This window comes from Astyanax mexicanus, chromosome 9, assembly GCF_023375975.1.
Source record: "Astyanax mexicanus isolate ESR-SI-001 chromosome 9, AstMex3_surface, whole genome shotgun sequence".
NCBI classification, from domain to species: Eukaryota; Metazoa; Chordata; class Actinopteri; order Characiformes; family Acestrorhamphidae; genus Astyanax; species Astyanax mexicanus.
The window spans coordinates 32,438,061-32,461,261 of record NC_064416.1 but is presented as its reverse complement, the minus strand read 5'-3'; the positions used below and the strand labels follow the sequence as shown (position 1 = coordinate 32,461,261).

At 38.5% G+C, this 23,201-nt stretch overlaps 1 protein-coding gene across 1 annotated transcript in view; it reads right to left on the bottom strand.

The window, feature by feature from the left end:
• The window catches only part of cfap45 (cilia and flagella associated protein 45), a 239,992-nt gene that overhangs the window by 129,477 nt on the left and 87,314 nt on the right, over window positions 1-23,201 (bottom strand). The gene's annotated exons all lie outside the window — the stretch shown is intronic.

Sequence of the window (23,201 nt, the reverse complement as noted above, 5' to 3'; positions counted from 1 at the left end):
ATATATATATATATATATAGTGCATTGCAGATAGAAAACAACATTCTTCTTATGTTTTTCATCACTGGAACATAATTCAGGTCTGAAAAGTTGAAAATGATTTAGTGACACCATCGAGGTGAGCTCTAGAGTTTACTGTAGTGAATTCCCGCTCGCTGGAGCACTGTAGCTAAAAGCAGATTTACCCAGTTCAGTAAAAACAGGTCAGTAGAGTAGGTCTAATAATCAATGCTGGAAGTAAGGTGTGTTCAGAGTGCACCTGGCTCTTAAAGGGAATAGCAAGTGACATTCTGATTGGTTTATTCTTCATTAATTAAATTACATTACTTTGCCTAATTTGAGCCACCAAAGGTGTATTTTTACTATCGTTGCAATACCAAAGTCGGTGCATTGTTGGCAGTTCACCTGAAGATCGCTAAAATATGGTCCTAAGTCTGGATAAACAAAGAAAATACTAACAAAAACAAAAGCCAATAAAACAGAATAAAAGTAAGATACCAGCTACACAAAGTAGTCAAACAAAGCATGACAAAAATATAGGAAAACATGGGGTAGATGTACAGCTGAGGAAACAAGGAACAGCTGGGAAAGATAACGAGGGCCTGGTTAACAAACTAGACACAAGTGTGAACACTGATAACAGGGCGGGATAGGGCGGAGACAAGACAGCAACAAAACAGAGCCATGTGATAAAGAGCACATAGAACAGACAACAAACAGGCTAGGGAAGACAGGCAAGAAAACATGACCAAGAAAAAAAGAAAAAAAAAAGACAGACAAGGACTAAGGTGTGACAGATGGTTAAAAACATGTTTTTACAGTAAAATATCTGGATTTAATTATTTAATAATTTGATTAAATATTTTTTTTTTAGCACAATTACTCTAGAACATATTTTTTTTGTTTGTAAAACTCACAGTGCACCTGGTGGCTCAAAAGACAGCCCCATTAGTCAAATTACCTTCTCTTATCTTTGAAAGGAAGTCAAGCTCCATTCCCACTTCAGTTAGATCTGATAAAATTCTCTGGTGTGTATCCATCCTCACACTGTGGAAAAACACCTGAACCCTGCACATCTCACGAAATGTGGAGAAGTTCTTTCTGAGGTAAACAATCAGCCCAAACATCCTGAACACCTCCAGACTTCATGAAACAGATTTTTTTTTCTTCAGCTTAATTCCTTTTTTTTAATAAATAACTGTATTAATCACGAAAAAAATCTGAATATCTCTCAAAATCATGAAATATGAAAAACTGTGAGAAAGACAGCATTAATAGTGTAGTGTGGTTTGGGCCTAGAAACAGACTAGATGTGTTGAACTTCTTTATAATATTTTAGGGCAGTTTTATTACTTTTAAAATTATAATAGTTTAATGTACTGAGTAAAGGTTTAATGCAGAGCTTTAGCATCAAACAAAAGCACTTGTTTTATTGATAAATAAAACTGCTAATGCATCACTAGGCTCTGTAAAAATTGTAATGTGATTAAAAATTTACTTACAGTTTTATCTTATGAAAAACATGTGTTCTAATTCTTTTTAAGTGACATATTAAGATAAGACACGGATTCGCTGTGCACCTGGTACCTCATCAAACTGCCCCCATCAGATAAACTCTCATCTCTTATCTTTGAAAGGAAGTGTGGCTCCACTTTCAATTCAGATCTGATAACATCCTTAGATGTATGTCCATCCTCCAGCTGTGTGAAAACACCAGAACCCTGAGTATTTCATGAAGTGTAGAGCTAAAGGAGAAGCTTTAACTGAGGAAACCAATCAGCCCAAACATACTAGACAATGTTATTTCTAGGATGGTATGGCAAGCTGCACGACTGGGTGGACAATTTCATTGAAAACTGTCATTTTATGTATGCGGTTGGTATAAAGTATTTTCATGATGACCTTCTCCTGTTTACAGTCCCCTCCAAAAGTATTGGAACAGTAAGGCGTTAATTCTGCTGTAGTTTGAAAACATTTGAGTTTGGCTTTAAAAGATGAATATGAGACAAAATATCAACATTTCAAACTTTTATTTTCAGGTATTTACATCTGGATCTGATGCACAGTTTTTACACAGCTGTTGTCTGAACCCACCCATTTTTTTAATGAGCAAAAGTACTGGAACATGAGGTCTAAGTCAGGTTTGTAACTATCAGGTGTGTTTTGTTGCCCAGGTGTGTCCTGATACATTGATTATTTAAACAATAAACAGTGCTAAATGTCTACATTCAGTTTCAGATTTAGGCTTTGCCTGTGCAGACTGTGACATAAAAACAATAGGGCTGTCTATAGGAAACTGTGAAGCTGAGAGAATATGGAAGATCAATCAGAGCTCCTCTTGAAACTTTTGCTGCTATCCTCGATGGACCACTGTTGATTCATTTTCATTCATTTAGCTGCTTCTGCTGCTCTTAGCTGTGAATGGAGGTGAGGTTTGTAAACAAATTTGCCCCAGAGACGCTTCAACAACCCACTCTTTGGCCGCTCGCATCACAGGTTCACTGGTTCCAGACGGGCTTTTCTGGCTGAGAACCTGTGATTTTGCGGTGGAAACGCAAAGATCCGTTTGGGAACCTGGCACCAGCTGTAAAGAAAGATCTACTGTTCACAGAAGCCTTCATGAAAGTCTTTACCAATAATCAGCAAGAAGAATAGGAAGGCTAGACTGGAATTTGCCATGAACTAAAGAAACAAGCCCATGGACTGATCAATATTAATGAGACAAAGATTACCCTTCCAATTTTATGGAAAGTGTAACATTTGGAAAAAGAAAGGATCTGCTCATAGTCCTAAACATACAAGCTCATCTGTGATACATAGTGGAGGAAATTTTGTGGTTTTAGCTGGCATGGCTTCCTTTTGCGACCAGTTTCTTATTCATAATCAAACAAACCAAGTCTCCCTGAAGCTGCGGGAGTCTCCCGCATTTCGGCAGTGGCTCCCGGATGCCCGCGAGTCACATATAATCTCCCGGAATTCAGAACGAGTGCCCAAAACGCGCACTGCACACAAATGCGCACACAGGCGACAGACTTTTATCTCTAATCGTGTGTGGGAAGGAGAGAGACAAAACAGAGAGGGTTCTGATTGGCCTGTTCTCTGCAAAGAGTCTGCGAGACAGCCAATCAGTTTTTAGTGTGGGCGGGCAGTGTTTTTTCCCCCCTCCCGGACCGGATTTGTTCAGAGAGTGATAGAAAGCAGATCATGGCAGAGGCAATATTAATAATTATTGTAATATGATATGAAATGTTTTTGATTTTGTGCAATTTCTTGTGATATTGTTACTGTCAATTTTTGTCAAATTTTTGTGCCTCCCTGAAATCAACTTTTGCAACTTGGGATGTCTGCTTAATTGATGTACAATGAACAGGATGTGTATATGAAAGGTCTACGAAAGTTCTAACCAAACTGATTGCAAAATCATACAGTAAGATAATTACACAAAACACACTGCCAAAACTACAGAGGTCCATGTTCAAACTTAAACCTAATAGAGCATGCAATTTACCTTTTACAGAGGAGACTGCAGGGAGTAACCCCCCAAACATCCACCTACTAAAAGAAGCATCACAAAAAAATTATGTAAAAGTTTAGTGATGTCAATGGATCACAGGCTTGATGCAGTTATTGCAAGCAAAGCTACACAGTCTTATTATTAATCTTAGGTTCATGTGTTTTAATGATTTTTTTCATAAGAAAAATGGGTGGGTATCAGATCCAGAAGTAACTACCTAAAAAAAAGTCTACAGCAGAAACTTTTAAGTGTAGAGCTACTTTGAGCCTGAATAACGGTGTAAAAAGCAATTTAACTGGCAAAGAGTGCTGGTCAAAAAGTACAAAATTACTGGAAGTCAGGAAGCTGTAGGAGAGCCGAGGTGTGCTGTTCAACAAAGGTAAGTACTTTTTATCATGTTATTCTACACTCAAAGTCCATGTTACACCAGAGTTCTCCTTTCACTTCTTAAATATTACTGCGTTTGTCTGTTATGCAAAATATTTAACTAAAAATGCTGTTCTGAACAACCAATGATTTCTAAAGTAAAATCATGAAAAAGGGGTGCCCAAACTTTTTCATGCCACTGTATGTGTGTTAAGAAAATTTGGACCACCCTCATTTGTTTACCTTCCAGTCAGAACAGTCGTGAAGTACCTGCATTTTAAGATTTTTCTTAAGATTAGTGTAGATTAGATAAAAGCGCGGTACTGGATAGACCATCAAAACTGCCCCAATCAGATAGAGTACTTTCATCTTTCACCTTTGAGGGAAAGCATGAAGTCACAATCCTCAAAATCTTCAGATTTATCTGTCTATCATCCCACTGCAAGAAAACAAGTAGTCCATATCACCCCTTGCCTCTACCACTTAACCAGACTCTTGTTGAGATAGAGAAGTGGGGTGTTCCAATGTTTGTTGGGATAGAGGGGTAAAGGGTCCTTATTCTTTTTGGTTTAAAGAGGGATTGTTTTCTGATTCTTGTTGGGATAGAGGGGTAAGATGTCCAAATTCTTGTTGGGAAAGAGGGTCAGCATGTTACGAATACTGTCAGAATAGAGGGGTAAGAAGTCCCAAATCTTGTTATTGAGAGGTTTGGTTTCTGAATTTTTATTGGGATAGAATGATAAGGTGTCCTGATTCTTGTTGGGATAGAGGGTTAGTAAGTCCTCTCATAATGCTTGTTGCAATAGAGGAGTAGAGTGCCAGACCAGTTACACCAGCAAACTCAAAATACATAATTTACTGTTACTGGAGCCCCTCATCCAGCCTGTTTACTCCACAGCCTCTCTGGTTTTTATAGCGGGTCAGAAATGTGGGTTATAAGTTTATTATGCAGTGAAAAAATTGGATGTGTGGTGTTTGTGGCTCGTTGTTTAAGTAAGTACGTTAAGCCACGTTAAGATCCGTCCTTATAACAGGCTTCAGTGGAAAGACACCCCACATTAAGCATTTTTACGTTAAGTGGTTCTTCAGTTAGCTGGGTTAGCTCTGTGGTTTTGGAGTAACACTAATGCTATTTTATGTGAACAGAGATATTTCTGAAAACGCTGCTCGTGTGGACGAAGATATTTTAAAAACCGAGACAAAAACCTCAGTTTTTAAAAATATCCGGCTTCGTGTAGACGGGGCCTAAATAATAAACTGTTTGGTCCTGCAGTGGAACAGAGGCCAATTTTGTTTATGACACCTGCCAGTGGTGTTAATGTAATGGCTGATGTATTTGTAAATACAAATCTATTAAACAGTAAAGACCCCATTGTTTCAGAATGTTTCACTGTGTAAAATTACAAAGCCAACGTATTAAAGCCTGTTTAGCCTGTTTTTCATTCTTCCTTTCTTTAACCCCCAGCCAGCATGTTCGTTAACAACCTTCATTTGATCAGATAATTCTGAGAAGATTAGACACAAACAAAGAGCTGCCATAAACTGATTAGACCACCAAAACTGCCCCATCAGATAAACAGTACGCTCAAGTGGGAGCATGAAGTCACAATAAAAAATCTTCCTTAGATCTACCCTCCATCTACTATTCATCGCCCCACCGTTAAACAACTCCTCAATACTGCGGGACTGAAAAGACGGAAGGACTGATCACAAAGCTCTTACTGAGAAAAGAATGGTGCCCTTCTTATCTGCAGCTGCTTTCTCACTGTGAGAAATGTTCTATGTGGATTAGGTTGGGGTAGCACCGGTGCAGTGCACTGTAAATTCTCCAGAAAATGAGCTGCTCGGCTGACGCATGGGCTCACTTGGAAATTACCTAGGCTTCTTACCAGGGTGCTATCAGAGTAAATAGTGGAACTGGTTGAACTGATATGGGCATTCATATTCCCACATACAGCTCCTCCCTTTAACATCTGGGTAAGTTCTGGTTTACTGTGCATGTCTGAAAGGGGCTTTCCTCACCATGGGCGTGGTAGTGGGGGGAAAAGTGGACCTGACTACCCAGGGCCCGAGTAGGGAGAGGGGCCCATGAAAATCCTGATTTTTTTTTCGCTCACTTTCCTTTGTTTACTGGCATGGATAGGGGCCCATTAACATAGAGGGTGTACAGGGCCCAGAATTTGCTGCTACGCCCCTGTTCCTCACCAAAAACAAATCAGTGGGTCCTTTTTTTGTTTTAAATTAAACACATCTACCAGTTTTTTGTAAAATCAGAACACAAACCACAAATACAAAAAAAATAAGAATAAATTGTGCAATAATCTTTTTCATGTTAACTTCTGTGACTTTTTCTTAATAATAATAATAATAATAATAATGATAAACAAAAAGGTACCTGTGTACCTGTACTCAGTTGTACTGACAATTTAAGCCTCTTGACTTGACTTGACTTAGGAGTAAGAAAAAAAAACAGGACTTCACACATTAAGGCATAACATTGAAAAAGCCTGTACCTTTACATCCGGAAAATGTGCAGAATAAGAAATGAACAGGCAATGGAATCTACAACAATATTATCTTTCCTTAGTCAATCAGTGACAGACCAGATTCCACAGCATTCTCTGAAAAGTAAATCTTGATAATGTCCAGAGGGTTATGGCTGATCATCATCTCTGATAATAAATAATACAATACAAATATGAGTAATGAGCCTTTAATCATGCTTAACTTACTAATACAAAATGTGCCAGTCACTCATTACAGCAGCCACACAGGACACTTGCATTACAACAGCCCACACTAACCTACATTCCATGATTTAGCTTGTTCCTATGGAAGCCCATCCCCACCACCTAAATAAAAAATAATCCAGCAAACTAGTAAACTGCTATCTCACTATTTTGAGATCTCACTATTTTGCTATTTTGACAATCTCATCATTTTAAGACAGTAAGCCATTATTTTGAGATACTTTCTCCTTATTATGAGATATTATCTCATTATTTTGAAATAGTAAGTCATTGTTTTATTTATATACTAGAAGACTGTACAGAGACAGAAGCAGCTGAGACAAAAATGCAATATGGACACTATCATTGAGGACTATTGTAGACATGGCTTCACAAATCATGAAATATTGGTGCTTTTGGAGCAGTCACACAATATCAAAATAAACCTCCTGACCTTGGAGAGAAAGCAACAGAAGAACCAACTTTGGAGGAGGAAAAAAAACAAAACAGATATAACTTAAGTGGTATCCTTGATTGACCAACAGCTGCAAATGTCCAGAAAACAACATGGCTTCAGATTCTATTTTAGTTTGTTGACGATTGTGGCTGTGGCCACAACTGAGCTGTATGTTGGGTTGGGTAGTCGAGTTTAACGCCACATCAGCTCGTCGGCTCGTAGCTACACTGCTCATTACACATAACTGTCGATCACCAGTTAAAAGCAGATCTGAAGAGGTGAGTTTTAAGAAGTTTAAAAGTGTAAAGTTTTCTCCTGTAGCTGTGAGTTTGCTAGCATTAACCTAGTTTAGCTAAAGTAGCCAGCTAGCATTAGCATTAGCTAGCACAGAGGCTACTAAAGGGTAAATCTAATCTGAGACAGTAGCTACACTGCTCATTACACATAACTGTCAATCACCAGTTTGAAGCAGATCTGAAGAGATGAGTTTTAAGAAGTGACTGATCAGATTAACAGATCAGGGGTGCGTTTTCTGAAAGCTATCAATCTTAGCGAACCAAGAAGTAAATAAAGCAGAATGTGAGAAAAGAATGAGTCTGTGAGTGTTTCCCAATGAGCTTCGCACAGCGAAACTTAACAACAAATGTACTAGTAAAGCTAGTAAATGGACTACTAGTAAAGCTAAGTAAAGGTCATGTTCATTCTACCTCCGAGTTGAATCATTTATTTATATGTACTATGTTGGAGTAAAGACACAACAACAAACAATCCCTACTAATCCCTAGTGGAGAAAAATAAGTTTAAATAACATCTTTGTTGACTCCTCCCCGAAACAGCACGCTCAGTCGAACCACACACAAACGATTCAACTCCAAGTATTTATTCCAGTATTTACTCATTATTATGCCCAGAAAATGTGTTGTAATCAATATTGTTCTACACATTCTGAAATTAAAATGAGGTGTTGTGAAAGACTTGTAAACACATATATGAGTACATAAACAAGTCTCTATTCATGCTACAACCTATATAAAAAACATGGGTAAAATTTCAGCATGTTGAATATGTCAGCTGCTCTTTGACCAAATCAATCAGTGTCAGTATTTCACTCCTGGGCAGCCTGTGTTCCTCTATTAGCTTCAAATCGCTGAATTCACCTGGAGGGTTGATGTTTGTGTGTAAAGCAGCATTGGTGCCAATGGCTCTGCCTCATGGATGGATCAGATTCATTCTATCTGGATGGAGAGATTTATCTGAATAGGGTTTTTTTTTTGTTGAAAAATGAGGTGCCGGAATAAAAACAAGCTAAAACAGGAGTGAAATGTAAGGAGTAGAAGTAAACAGTCATCTGAAAATAAATTATGTGATGGAGGTTTTGAGGTGAGAAAAAAGATTGGAATGTTTAATGATGTTAAAAACTGCAATCAAGCTTTTCAATAACTTGCAATAAGTCTTTCACAGCGCTGTGAAGGAATTTTGGCTTCACTCATCTTTGCAGAATTGTTGTAATTAGAGGGTTTTCCAGCATGAACCGCCTTTTAAGCTCATGCCACAACATCTCAGTTACACTTTTACCTGCCCACTTCAAAACTATTTTTTTAATATATTTTTTTCAGTGCTGTAAAAGATTCATTAAAAGTCCCGCAAAAGCTTGATTGCAGTTGTTGCTGTTAAGAGTTTAATATGAAAAATGTTAGTATGATAAAGCAAAATAAAAAAAAAAACTCTGTAGGGGGGCAAATACTTTTTCACAGCACTGTATTCGTTTTCTCATTCTCTTCGCTATTACCTCAGTTTTTAACATCATTAACCATTCCAATCTTCTTCACCCCCTAATAATAAAAAAACTTGTAAAACAATCATTTTGTGTTTACTTGTGTTGTCTTTAACTAATATTTAAAATGTTTTGATAATCTCTTAATCATAATCATTTAAGAGTGAAAAAAAAAGAAATCATGAAGGGGGCAAACACTTTTTCACACCATTGTACACATATCAGTACATATAAAGAGGATATTATAACACTTATTTCAATTTAATCCATTTTTCTAATCTTACATTTTTAATTTTATTTAAATACACCTTAGAAAAAGAGCACGTGTGATTAATCACAAAATATTTTTGTGAATAAACATATTTTTTATTTGTTATTTAATTGAAATAACTAATTTAAATTTGAAACAAAATCTCCTTACTTTTGACAGTTAGTTTAGACTTTTTAATCTAAGCATTTTAATCTAAAAGGACTTCTTTTTTGTTTGACAGAAAGAAAATGTCTGTGATAAAACAGCACCAGTCTGGCACCAGGGGATACTTTTTTTTTTATCAGTGCAAAATCACTTTCTTTTTCTTGTTTAGTTTATGTTTTGGTTTATTTTACAGGTCATGGCTGAACTAAGGTAAAGTAGTGTACGAAGATTTGCACGTTGCCCATCATTTCTCAGAGACCCTTGAACTGAAAAAAATGTCCTTCCTCTTCATATCTGTGTTAAGACTTGTATAGAACTATTATCTGTCTATTGAAAATGACGGAATCATCTACGTTTACCTCCTGTCTGTGGGAGATGGGGCAGACAGGCCCCAGCACGGTGCTTTCATGAATGCAGCTTTGTCAGTTTACAGTGAACAGACAGAGATGAGCCGCCAGGGAACCTCCTGACCTCCTGATACCCATCCAGCATTATAATGATAAGAATACATTGGTAAACTCTGATACTGTCAGTCTCAGAAGCTTCTTTGTGAAGAAAATCCCCACATTTCCTGAACATTTTAAATGTATGTTGTCTGAAGTCAGTGAAAATGTAGGACACAGGAAGTGACGTAAGAAATGGGTTTATATCAATTTAACATCAGCGACTCTCCAGAGAGGAAAAATACCCACTTAAGAATTTCCTTAGGTTTGGTCTGGCCAAGTCCAAAATGCATAGGTTTAAATAGAGCACCTAAGCAACTATAGATTATAAATCGTTGATCATCTTCATAATGAAAAATGTACAGTGACAAAAGTATCCACACCCCTTGAACTTCTTTCCATTCCATTTCCATTTTGTCACCCTACAAACAACAGGCTTAAATGTATTTCACTGAGGTTTTAAGTGATAGGTCAACACAAAGTTGCAACTAACTATGAAGTGCACATGAACAAAAATGCTCCATGGATTTAAAAACTTTAATCAAATAAAATTCTGAAAGGTGTTGTGTAAAAGTATTCAGCCCCACTATATTGATACTTCGTAGAGCCATCTTTCGCTGTAGTTACAGCTGCAAGTCTTTGGGGTATGTCTCTATCATCTACATTATGTGCATCTAAACAGCTTCACTGTCTTTGCTGAAGAAAAGCATCCCGACAGCATGATGCTGCCACCACCATGTTTCACAGTGGGGATGGTGTGTTCAGGGTGATGAGCAGGGCTACTTTTCCACTACACATAGCGCTTCGCATTAGGCCAGAACAGAGACTGTAAAAAAGATGGACGCCGTGTCGCCGTTCCCATTCACTCAATAAAAATGAAGCCAAAATCTTCCGCCATGTTGGCGATCCTGAAACCTGAGTCTGCGCAGTAGAGACCAGAGGAGGGAGAAAGACTGTGGAGAGACAGCCTACTCATTTACATAACCCCACCCCTGAGGGCTGCCTTGAGGTCACAGGCTGCGGAGCGGAGCTGACGGTCTGTTATTGGTCCCGCCCATAACCAGCCCTTTTACAATAACCACACCTTTTTTTGAATAGAGCTGAATAACGTTTTAAAAAACAAATTCTTAGGGGATATAAAAATTTGACAGTATAAGCAGAGGTTACACTAGCTGTTGCATTTAAATAATGGAGGTAAAATTACAGTATATTAGAAAAAAATTGATTGAAAGTTGTCTGTTTTGTCATTGAAACCTATGGGGATGGGTGGGGTTACACAGCTTTCTGAAACCGAACAGCAGGGGGCGCCCGACCTGTGGTGGCTTCACTTTTGAGAGACGATGCTCTGTCCATCTATATACAGTCTATGGGCCAGAAAGTTAAACTTGGGTCTCCTCTGACCACGTCACTTTCTACCACATATTTACTGTGTCCCCCTTGTGGCTTGTGGCAAACTGCAAACACCACTTCTTATGATTCACTTTCAAAAATGGTTTTCTGGTTTGACTCAGATCTGTGGGGCCTCAGTATGACAAAACAAGATGAATGTAGTAAAATATATGTTTGCATATATTGTTCCTGGATTGATTTAGATCTGTGGGGCCTTAGAGTGACGAAGAGGGTTGAATTAAAAAAGTTCTGAATGTGTTCCATGTTATAATTGCTGTGGTTTTGGTCTCTTGTAGTTTGCAGTGCTGCGCAGTGGTTTGGTCAACTGCTGCTGAGAAACCTCTAAAATATATTTTAGTTGAGTTGTACAGTGTGCAGCATGTTACAACCAGATAAGCTCTGTATAGTTCTTTTCATTTTAATATGTGTGAAATGCATAAACAACTAGAAAAGTTGTTTTAATGCATTTTATCAAGGACACATAGAGGCGTTGCATGGTTAACATGGTTCCTAGTGGCCTGTATGATATTTATGGTGGTTGCTAAGGTGTTGCTAAGCAGTTGCTTAATTTTGCTACGTCGTCACTATGGTATACCAGGTGATTTTTTTTATCAATATTATTCCCATGATTTTAGATAAATGTTGGAGTAAAATCAAATAAGTCAACTCATAGAGCTGTGTTCAAAAATGTTTGGCTAACATGTGGGATTTCAAAACAATTTGGCAATTGACTGTTTTCTAGGTTCATTTCAGTAAGTGGTGCACCTGTGTTTTCTGCTGCCAAGATGACAATATGGCAGAAATTTACCTGAACCCACCTAATTTCCAAACCATCGTGCTATTTAAACAACGCAGGGACAAGGCGTGAAAATAGACTGTTGGCAGGGTGTAAGATAGTAATGAGCATTGTGACGCACCTTGTGCAGGATGCACCACATTTTTTTGTGTAACATTTGTTTTGTCAGGTTTTTATGGTATAAAACATTCCAAGTAAGCACTGGTCACATTTGATGTTTTGAAGAGAACTGTTCTTTGTAGGTCTTTCTTGGCTTTTAGGAATGTGTTTGCTATAAATATCAGAGAGATCATACACAACTGATTAAAAAGTCATTAAAACATAATTTGATTAACCCTAGGCTGCTTCCTAGTTGTGTACTACACACTAATTCTATATAGTAAACATACAGGGGTTGGACAATAAAACTGAAACACCTGGTTTTAGAACACAATAATTTATTGTGGTGATGGACAGTTCTGGTGGAAACAGGAGAGTTGAGCTGCACATTGAATTCTGCCGTGATTTGGGTTCAGCCGTGGTTTTATGTTTTTTGGATACAATCCAGGTTAGCACACGAAAATCCCTTTCAGACAGATTCCTCTTACAGCGTCCACAGTTAATCCTGTTGGATGTGGTTGGTCCTTCTTGGTGGTATGCTGACATTACCCACAAAGACTTGCTGTCTTGGTCACAGATGCGCCAGCAAGATGTGCACCAACAATTTGTCCTCTTTTGAAGGTGATTGTTTATTTGTGAATTTATTTGAATTTTTATTGGTGTTGTTTTTGGATATGTTTAGGATTTAAAATAAGTTTTTATTGATTACTGTTGCATCTATTTCAGTTATTTTTGAGTATTTTTTTATTCTGTATTTTGTTTTATTTCAATTGGCATTGCTCTAGTGTGGGATAGGATGACTAATGGGCATCTAAATAAAGAACGAAGAATAAAAAATACAGACTTTAGGGTTCGTGCTGTTGTTCTATGGAGTCATGGTCACACTAAAAAAAAAAAAACAGTTGATGGAATAAACATGCATTTCCCCGAAGCATTATTGCAGACTTTTGGTATAATACTATTTAAGCTGAGCAGTGGTTTCACTTTGGTCTATCTCAGAATTCTCCAGCAAAACCTCAAATCGTCAGCTAGACTCCACAGTTCCAACAGGAAGATGACCTCATGCAGAGCAGGATGTGTGGGTTGCGTAAAACAGGCTAACATTAAGCTGGAATGTCCTGACCTCAACACTAAATCACAACATCTAAATAAGCAGATTGAGCTGAAATGTTGTGTTCATTTCTTTTGCCCAGTACAGGTCTGGGCAGTATGTCTTTAGCCTGTGTTTAGGGGTGCTCAAACCTGAATGCAGACGTCATAACATCATAACTGCACACTCCCTCCTTCTAAATATGCACAGTTTTACTGTGTTAAACCTCACTACCTCCATTATACCAGACATCCCAAGTTGCAAAATTTGATTTCAGGAATGTCCCTGATTTAATTAAATTTAGAGTATTCAGAGGTGAAATGAGTTTTATATTTTTTCTTTTTGATGGCCCTGCCTCTGCTTTCCCTGCCTCCGCCATGATCTGCTTTCTCTTACTCACTGAACAAATCCCGTCCGGAAGGGGGGAAAAACACTGCCCGCCCACACTAAAAACTGACAGACTGTCTCACAGACTCTTTGTAGAGAACAGGCCAATCAGAACCCTCTCTGTTTTCTCTCTCTCCTTCCCACACGCGATTAGAGAAAATTGTGTGCAGTGCACTCTTGGGGCACTCGTTCTGAATTCCGGGAGATTATATGATTATATGTTCCGGGAGATTATATAATCATATTATATAATCATATAAATTATATATTATATGATTATATAATATGATTAGGGATCAGGGAGCCACTACCTAAATGCGGGAGACTCCCGCAGCTTCAGGGAGACTTGGTTTGTCTGTTATACACATGATTTGTACACATGATTTGGCAGAGCATAAATCTAGTAGCTACTCCCATCTCAGTCATTTATTCATATCTAAACTTGTTTATCCATCCATCCATCCATCCATCCATCCATCCATCCGGAGATTTCTTATCTCTTGCGAATCAGTCATTTAAACCATCTTTTAAACCAACACACAGTAGGCCAAAGTGAAAGCACTGCTCAGCTTTTCAATATTGCACAAAAACACTGCAATATTGCATCATAGAAGGTCGTGTAATGTTTGTTTTTACCAGAAAGGACTCAGACCACAAATTACCTAACGTCAGCCTCTTTTAACACACCAACGCCTAAAAACAACAAAGCCAGATGAAAGATATCAGAGACAAGATGGTACGTATTTTCTGCAGTCTGCACTGATCACTGGAGAAGATATGGACAATATTTTACTTGAATTTTCTGCTTTGTTTTCTTAGAAAACCTGAATGTTTGCCTATTTTTTCCTTTGAAAGCAAAATACATTACAAAATGCAATGTCTGTTCTAACTATGCTTTACTTTATAAACATGCTTTACTTACCTAGTTTCACCTTCTTTTACTAGAAACTGGAGCAATTTTGTAAGTAAAATTATAGTAAATATACTGACAAAATTTTTGTACCTGGCTAACTATATAGGGCCGTCTTGTTGTGACTTGCACTCTGTGTTTTTGTTTTGGTAGAATCCTTTGTAAGTGAAGTATGAGAGTGTTGGCAAATATATATATTTATGTATACCCCACAACAACATCCAAAGAACTGCAGGCCTCACTTACTTAGTTAATGTCGAGGCTCATGACTTACCTAAAGAAAGAGCAAAAATTCTCTGCATAGTGCCAAGACAAAAACCATTACTGAGCAAAAAGAATATTAAGGCTCATCTCAATTTTGCCAGAAAATGGAGTGACTCAGATTGGCAGCAAATCATCTTCAGTGACAAGCTCCATTTTTTGTCATGCTGGAGATAATAAAGTTTGAAAATAATTAACTTTTAAAGCTGTTAAGCCATTGTCCCCACCTGTAGGGGGAGCGGTAAAGCAAACAATAAAGAAACTTTTCTCAAATAACGCTGCTATAAATGACCTCCTGTGGCCTTGTTTTGACAACCATTTACAGATACAGGAAAAACCACACACAGCTGTGTTCTCCACAGTTTACTGGAAAGTACGAAGATGCTCCTGATTGGATGTTGTCCAAATGTCTGAGGAAGAGCTATCTCAGAAAAGAGGAGCGAAAGGTCTGCCACTGAGATGTTAAGAGCGTGTATTTTTAAGATAAGCAAGGCCTTCAAAGCAGAATCTGTCAGGATGAAATACTGCTTTGCATTTAATCAGATCGGCAGCTTTGTGGACAGTGCAGGGCCCACCCGCCTCCTCACACACTGCACGTAACATCTGTACTACCAGTAGTGGTACATGTCCAATAGCACATGACTGTCAATAGCACATTCTGCCATGCCAGATCCCACAGTTGACTGTGTGGGAAGTAGTCATAGTTTAAAGGGATAGTTCGGGATTTTTGACATGAATCTGTATGGCATCAACATGACCAGTGTCGTGCATTCTCACTGACTTATCCCCGACCATGTCCGGTGAGCGGAGTTCTTGTCCAGTATTGTCCGAGCCGAAAGTAGTCCGGCATGTTTGCTGGGGTCACGAAACGAAAGCGTTTTTCTTCCCAAAACAGTACGAGTGCAAAAGAGTGATTTATTTGCATAACAAAAAACGGTGTCTGCAAAAGTCACGCCTCATTATCACTGGGGCACTACTTTCATTTTGGATCAGTGCGCATGTCATTCTAACTGCGAGCAGCGCACTAGTCTTTCAGATCATTGGCTGCGCTCAGCTTCAACCAGCAACGCAAAGAGCAAGCTTTAGAGAGAAGTTTATCGGCTTTTATAAGCTTCTTGAACACAGACTTATACATTTGTATGTGTGTGTGTTAAAATGGTGCAGACTTGTGATTATCCAGGCTGTAGCAACAAAGATGTGGCTGATTCTCCGCACAGTTTCCATCGTATCCCCGTGACTGACATTGCTCTCAGGCAACTTTGGATACTTGCAATGGGCTTCCATGTGGACACCAAAGTGGTGAAAATGAAGAAGCTTTGTGTTTGCGGTGCGCACTTCAGCGAGGATGACTATGTTTCTCCATGCCCGCTGTTGTTTGTGATGCAGGCAGCAGCTGGCCCGCCGACGTCCTCATCAATTGACAGGTTCTGTATCTCGGGCATAACTAAATCCCACTCGTGGCAGCAGTAACATTCCACCTCTGTCGGCATTAGTTCGCACTTCAAACAAGTGCACCAGGATTTGTCGGCCACCCTTGGTATCGCAGCAGCAGCAGCAGCGGCTCCAGCTTCGGTCTCAATCATTTCTCTGTCCACCCTCTCTCTTTCTGCACGATCCAATTCGATTTGGGCAAGTTCCTCCTCAGTATACTCAGGCTCATAAAGATACCCCCTTGGCTCTGAGCGGAAATCAATATATTCCTCGTCGCTCTCGTAGTCCGACATGTTCCCGAACAGTAAACAGTGAAATCGAAACCGTAGGCTAGCTGCCAGGTTGCGCAATCGCGCGCACTGATCCAAAATGAAAGTAGTGCCCCAGTGATAATGAGGCGTGACTTTTGCAGACACCGTTTTTTGTTATGCAAATAAATCACTCTTTTGCACTCGTACTGTTTTGGGAAGAAAAACGCTTTCGTTTCGTGACCCCAGCAAACATGCCGGACTACTTTCGGCTCGGACAATACTGGACAAGAACTCCGCTCACCTGACATGGTCGGGGGTAAGTCAGTGAGAATGCACGAAACTGGTCATGTTGATGCCATACAGATTCATGTCAAAAATCCCAAACTATCCCTTTAAGCAGCAGCTCTCTTCATTCAAATGAAAGAATGCACTCTGGCCATATACAGTGAAAGCATATATGCGCAACCTTATATATTGACATTTATGTCTTGCCCATAAAAAAATCCTTTTTTTAATTGATAAAAAAGTCATCCAAATTATAAAGCAAAAGTTGAAATATTTTTAAAAATAATGTTTCATATTTCATATTATTCAAAGAAGCACCTTAGTCTTAGATGACAGCATTGCACATCTTGACTGGATTTTCTCAGTCAGCTTTATGAGGTAGAGTCACCTGGAATTCAGGCTTTCAGTTAACAGCTGTGCTGAACTTAATTTATTAAGAGTTAATTTATTCTTTTTATTTATTGTCCTCTTAATGCTAATGTTTGAGAGCATCAGTTGTAAAGTTGTGAAGAGGTAGAGTTGGTAAACATTGAACAGCCCTATTTGAGTAATGTTCTAATCCGTATTATGACAAGAACTACTCAACTAATAAAGAAAAAAAAAAGAAAAAGAAAAAAGGCACAAAGAACATCAAAAATGTTATGATGAAACTGACTCTCATCAGGACTGCCCCAGGAAAAGAAGAGCAAGAGTTACTTCTGTTACACAGGATAAGTGTATCAAAGCTGCTGTTAACTTTTTTTCTGCAATTTCTGTGGCTAATGAATTTATCTTGTGCAATAGAGGTAACCCTTGGTCTTCCTTTCCTGGGGTGGTCCTGATGAGAACCAGTTTCATCGTACTGTATTTGATGGTCTTTGTGACTGCACTTGAGGATCCTTTCAAAGTTCTTGATTTTTTTCAGATTGACTGGCCTTCATTTCTTAAAGGATTATTTTCTTTACTTAGTTGAGAAATTCTTGCCATAATATGGATTAGAACATTACTCACATAGGGCTATTAACTGTATACCAACTCTACCTCTTCACAACTTTACAACTGATGCTCTCAAACACATTTGTCAAAGTAAGTCAAAGCCATTCCAGGTGTCTCTACCTCATAAAGCTGACTAAGAAAATCCAGCCAAGATGTGCAAAACTGTCATCTAAACAAGAGGTACTACATTGAAGAGTTTAAAATATGAAATATATTCTGGTTTGTTTAACACTTTTGTTTGTTTACTTAATAATTCCATATGTTTTTTTATGGATGACTTTGGTATTAATTTACAATGCAGACAGTTTTTTTTAAATAATGAAAAACACTAAATTTTTGATTACTATTTGTTTTTTAACACTGTGGTATTATACAGTAAGATGAATTCATATATGTTAGACATATCTATTAAATTCTGGTCATAATAGTCTTGCTCTTCAGTCAGTGGTGGCTTATATAAGTAACGGGTTATTAATTATGGGCTTCACAGCAAAAGCTGCCCAATAGTTTCAGCAGGTGTGTTCACTGTGTTTGTTTGTTTGTTTTTTTTTCTTTCAGAATTCTGGAGTTCTGGGAAAGGTTTCAATATTGGGTTAACCTCCCCATGTCAGTGTTGTGTGAATCAGCAGTGTTGTGAATCCAGTAAAAACAAGACCAGGGATGTGGTCAGATATATCCGATAGCGTAGTGTGTGACATTAACTAATTGGAAATGCATTCTGAGGGAAGGAGGAAACCACACGGTAAACTGCACTCACATACAGCAAACACTCCACTGACATATCCTCTGTATATTTTTTATTCAGGAATATGTTCTCATGTTTAGCTGAGCGAAGCAATGTTCAGGCCAGACCCCCAGAGCAAACCACTGGAGGAAAGCTGTGTCCAAAAGCTATATTTTCATGCCATGCACATAAATAAGGTAGTCAGATAAATTACTAGTCAAGAATGACGTAAAGTTTAGGTAGAATCAAGGAAATCGGCAGGAAAGTAAGTTAGCATAATGTAATTAGGTACAGGATTTATATACAGATCAATTTGGGGACCTGCACAATCAAGCCCCAGTGATTCTTCTATTAGTGATACTAGGGACAACAAAATCTCAGTAATTTGTACAGGAAACATCCTGTGGCTGCATGTGTTGCTTATCATGCTAGAGCTTTCAGCAGGATAATGCTCACACTTAAACAGTGAAAGGGTTTTCCAGGAATGACTCTGCAACCTTTCCTTGACCTGCTCGGTAATCAGATTCACTGATTTACTGCCAGTTAAGCATTTATGAGACCAGTTGGGATGTCAGCTTCAGCAACCTTGATTTTGCTTCTCTCCCAGCATGCTCTGCAGCCAGCATCATTCTTTGTTTGGGGTTATGAGAGCATTTGATGTTGTTTGTGGTGGTTTTGAGTGTGTCTTTATGTGTTCACAGTAGTGTGAAAAAGTGTTCTCCTCCTTTTATGATTTCTTATTTTTCTTGACGTGTTGGTCACTCTGAAATGTTTAAGATCACCAAACAAATTTAAATATTAGTCAAAGACAACACAAGTGAACGTAAAATGCAGTCTTTATTATTAAAGGAGGAAAAAAACCCAAACCTACATGGCGTAAAAATCTAATAGCTGTTTGGGCCACCCTTAGCAGCAACAACTGCAATCAAAATGTTTAAAGCCTTTGCTTTGTTTTTCTTCAGCCGTTCAGAGGTGGACTTGCTGCGGTGTTTTGGATCATCGTCCTGCTGCAGAACTCAAGTTCGCTTCAGCTTGAGGTCACAAACAGATGCCAGAAATTTTGCTTTAGGATTTCTTACTAGAGAACAGAATTAATGGGTCCATTTATCACAGCAAGTCTTTCAGGTCCTGAAGCAGCAAAACAACCCTAGACCATCACACTACCACCGCCACCATGTTTTACTGTAGATATGATGTTCTTTTTTTTTTTAAGTGCACAGAGTGCACAGAGTGCTCAGTTCTTCTTCAGTTGTTCACCGATGTGTGTTTCAGAACTTTCGAATCGGACAGTTCTTCGCATCTGACACACTGGCTGAAACTCCACCCTCTTTGACTAGGTCTGCCTAACAACAGAGCGATCTATATTCTGATTGGTTCAACGAGAGTACATTATAATATACATCCAATGGATTGGCAAGCTTGAGAGATACCATGTGTGGCGTGTGAGCGCGTGAACTCACTGAGGTGCGTGTGTCACACGCTCAAAGCGTGAGACTTGAAAACACTGATTAAAGTGCTGCAGTGCAGCACGCATTCACTGTGGCATTGTTTCTAAAAGCTTCTGCAATGTCATAAAGATTTATTTTAATCCAGTGTCCAGTCTAGTTTATTTTAAACCAGGATCTTGCAGCATTGCTGATGGTAGAGTCTGACAACTGCTCAAAGTCTTCTCCAGCACATCCCAAAGATTCTCAATGAGATTAAGGTCTGGACTCTGTGGTGAACTCAATCCATGTGTGAAAATGATGATCACTCTTTCACAATTCCAGCCCCATGAATCCTGGCATTATCATCTTGGAATATGGCCGTGCCATCAGGGAGGAAAAAATCCAGTGATGGAATAACCTGGTCTATATTCAGTATATTCAGGTAGTCAGCTGACCTCATTCTTTCAGCACATACTGTTGCTGCTGAACCTAGACCTGATCAACTGCAGCATCATCCCCACATCATTTACTTACTTAAATCCAAGTGGCGACTTTTTGTTTTTGTTTGGCAGTGTATAAACAGAATTAGCCCCCAGAGAGTTGGTGGATCTGTTAGGGGAAAAAGAAAGTTCATGGTTTGATTCGAACAAGGCTGTAATTCAAGGTCAAGCAACCACAAGGGAACAATGGAAGGACAGCAGCAGGAACTATAAGTGGGTAGGAAATGGAATTTAATGAATGAAGAACATCTGTGAAGGAAATAATCATTGCTTTAAAGCGAGGTTACGACCCACACTAGCCAGTTCCTTGTTCATCATCCTAGCTCATCCTAGCCATCTGCACAAACATGATCCCCTTTCCAGACTGTGCCTGAAAGCTATCTTTCAACTCTAAGATTAGACCTCCAGCATGGTTTTGACTTGTTCCAGTTCCAGGGTAACAAACTTGGGAGGAGAACCACATCCCCTTGTGCCAAAGCCCACTTTATTTTTTTGGCCTTGGCTGAGGTTGAGGTTTATCTGGCACGGTTTTGCGGTTTATCTCAGTACAGTGGCTTACAAAAGCATTCATACCCCATAAACCTTTTCACATTTTGTCACCTTATAACCACAAACTGTAAAAATGTATTTTATTGAGTTTTTCAATGATAGACCAATACAAAGAATTTGATTTAAATGATGAAAATCATATGTGATTTTTGCTTCGTTTCCCAATTATGTGCTACTTTATGTTGGTCTATCACTTTAAATCACTTTAATAAACTACATTTAAGTTTATGGTTGTAAGGGCATGAAATGTAAATGTCAAGTTCATGGGGTATGAATACTACTTTTGCAAGCCAATGTATTTAATTCACTATGAAATACAGTTTAACTTCATACAGTTTAACTTAAAAAATACTGAAAATACTGCATTTAACATCAGCCATAACATTAACACCACTGACAGTTAAAGGAAAAAAAATACATTATGATCATCTATATCTAAAAAAAAACCTGTCAAGAAGTGGATGACCAGTATTAGGAAGAAGGTCAGCAGTCCTTCTTTAAAGGGGAAAGCGAATGTTAAAAGCAGGAAAAATCCTGTCTGCCATGTTCTGCTGGGGATATAATTAAAGAACAATAGGAACAAATAATTCACAGGGCAGAAGTACCCACTTCTGTGATTGGTCCGAAGAATTTGTTCGGCCAATTGGTGTAGAATGTCACTCACTGCATCGCAATAAATTTGCGAAAAGTTTAAAAAATCTCAACTCCGTTTGTCACTTGTTGCCATATCGTGGCTAAAAATCGCATCCTTCTGTAGGAAATAAATTATCGGCTGTCACCACTGGTTTCTGTTTATAACTAAAGGCTTCTGGGTTGAGTTGTTATATTGCCCACAGTGTAGCCTGTTTACATTCCTATGTTTGTGTTTCCATGTATCTGCATCACTCTGCAGTTTAAACCACAAAGGTGAGAATGTGTAGGCGGGAACACGAAGCTCGGTGGACCAATCACAGATCATACTGTCCACATCAAACAGTGCATAGTTACATTTTTGAGAAGGATCTCAAATTAGGGTAATTGGTGGGAAAATCTAAACCATCTACAAAAATGTTTTTACACTGCAGACGAACCAAACCATGCTTCAGTTAATAACACTCTTTTCTTTTTATACTGTCCGTAACTCTGTATCTCACGTTACTACACATTTACAGTCATATGAAAAAGTTTGGGCAGCCCTACTAATCTTAATCATTTTTAGTTCTAAATATTTGGGTGTTTGCAACAGCCATTTCAGTTTGATATATCTAATAACTGATGGACACAGTAATATTTCAGGATTGAAATGAGGTTTATTGTACTAACAGAAAATGTGCAATATGCATTAAACCAAAATTTGACCGGTGCAAAAGTATGGGCACCCTTATCATTTTATTGATTTGAATACTCCTAACTACTTTTTACTGACTTACTGAAGCACAAAATTAGTTTGGTAACCTCATTGAGCTTTGAACTTTATAGCCAGGTGTATCCAATCATGAGAAAAGGTATTTAAGGTGGCCAATTTGCAAGTTGTTTCCTATTTGAATCTCAAAAGCACACTGTAGGCGACTCTGTTTGTGGCGTGCTTGCAGAAATGGCTTCTTTCGCATCACTCTTCCATACAGCTTCTCCTTGTGCAAAGTGTGCTGTATTGTTGACCGATGCACAGTATCACCATCTGCAGCAAGATGATGCTGCAGCTCTTTGGAGGTGGTCTGTGGATTGTCCTTGACTGTTCTCACCTTTCTTCTTCTCTGCCTTTCTGATATTTTTCCTGGCCTGCCACTTCTGGGCTTAACAAGAACTGTCCCTGTGCTCTTCCATTTCCTTACTATGTTCCTCACAGTGGAAACTGACAGGTTAAATCTCTGAGACAACTTTTTGTATCCTTCCCCTGAACAACTATGTTGAACAATCTTTGTTTTTAGATCATTTGAGAGTTGTTTTGATGAGCCCATGATGCCACTTTTCAGAGGAGATTCAAATAGGAGAACAACTTGCAATTGGCCACCTTAAATACCTTTTCTCATGATTGGATACACCTGGCTATGAAGTTCAAAGCTCAATGAGGTTACCAAACCAATTTGTGCTTCAGTAAGTCAAAAAAGTAGTTCAGTATTAGGAGTAGGAGTATTCAAATCAATAAAATGATAAGGGTGCCCATACTTTTGCACCGGTCAAATTTTGGTTTAATGCATATTGCCCATTTTCTGTTAGTACAATAAACCTCATTTCAATCCTGAAATATTACTGTGTCCATCAGTTATTAGATATATCAAACTGAAATGGCTGTTGCAAACACCCAAATATTTAGAACTAAAAATGATTAAGATTAATAGGGGTGCCCAAACTTTTTCATATGACTGTATGTCTTTTATAACCGTGTGTGTTATCTATATGTGCAGATCTGTTGTCACACAGAAAGTTCAAACACAAAGTAAAAAAGATGG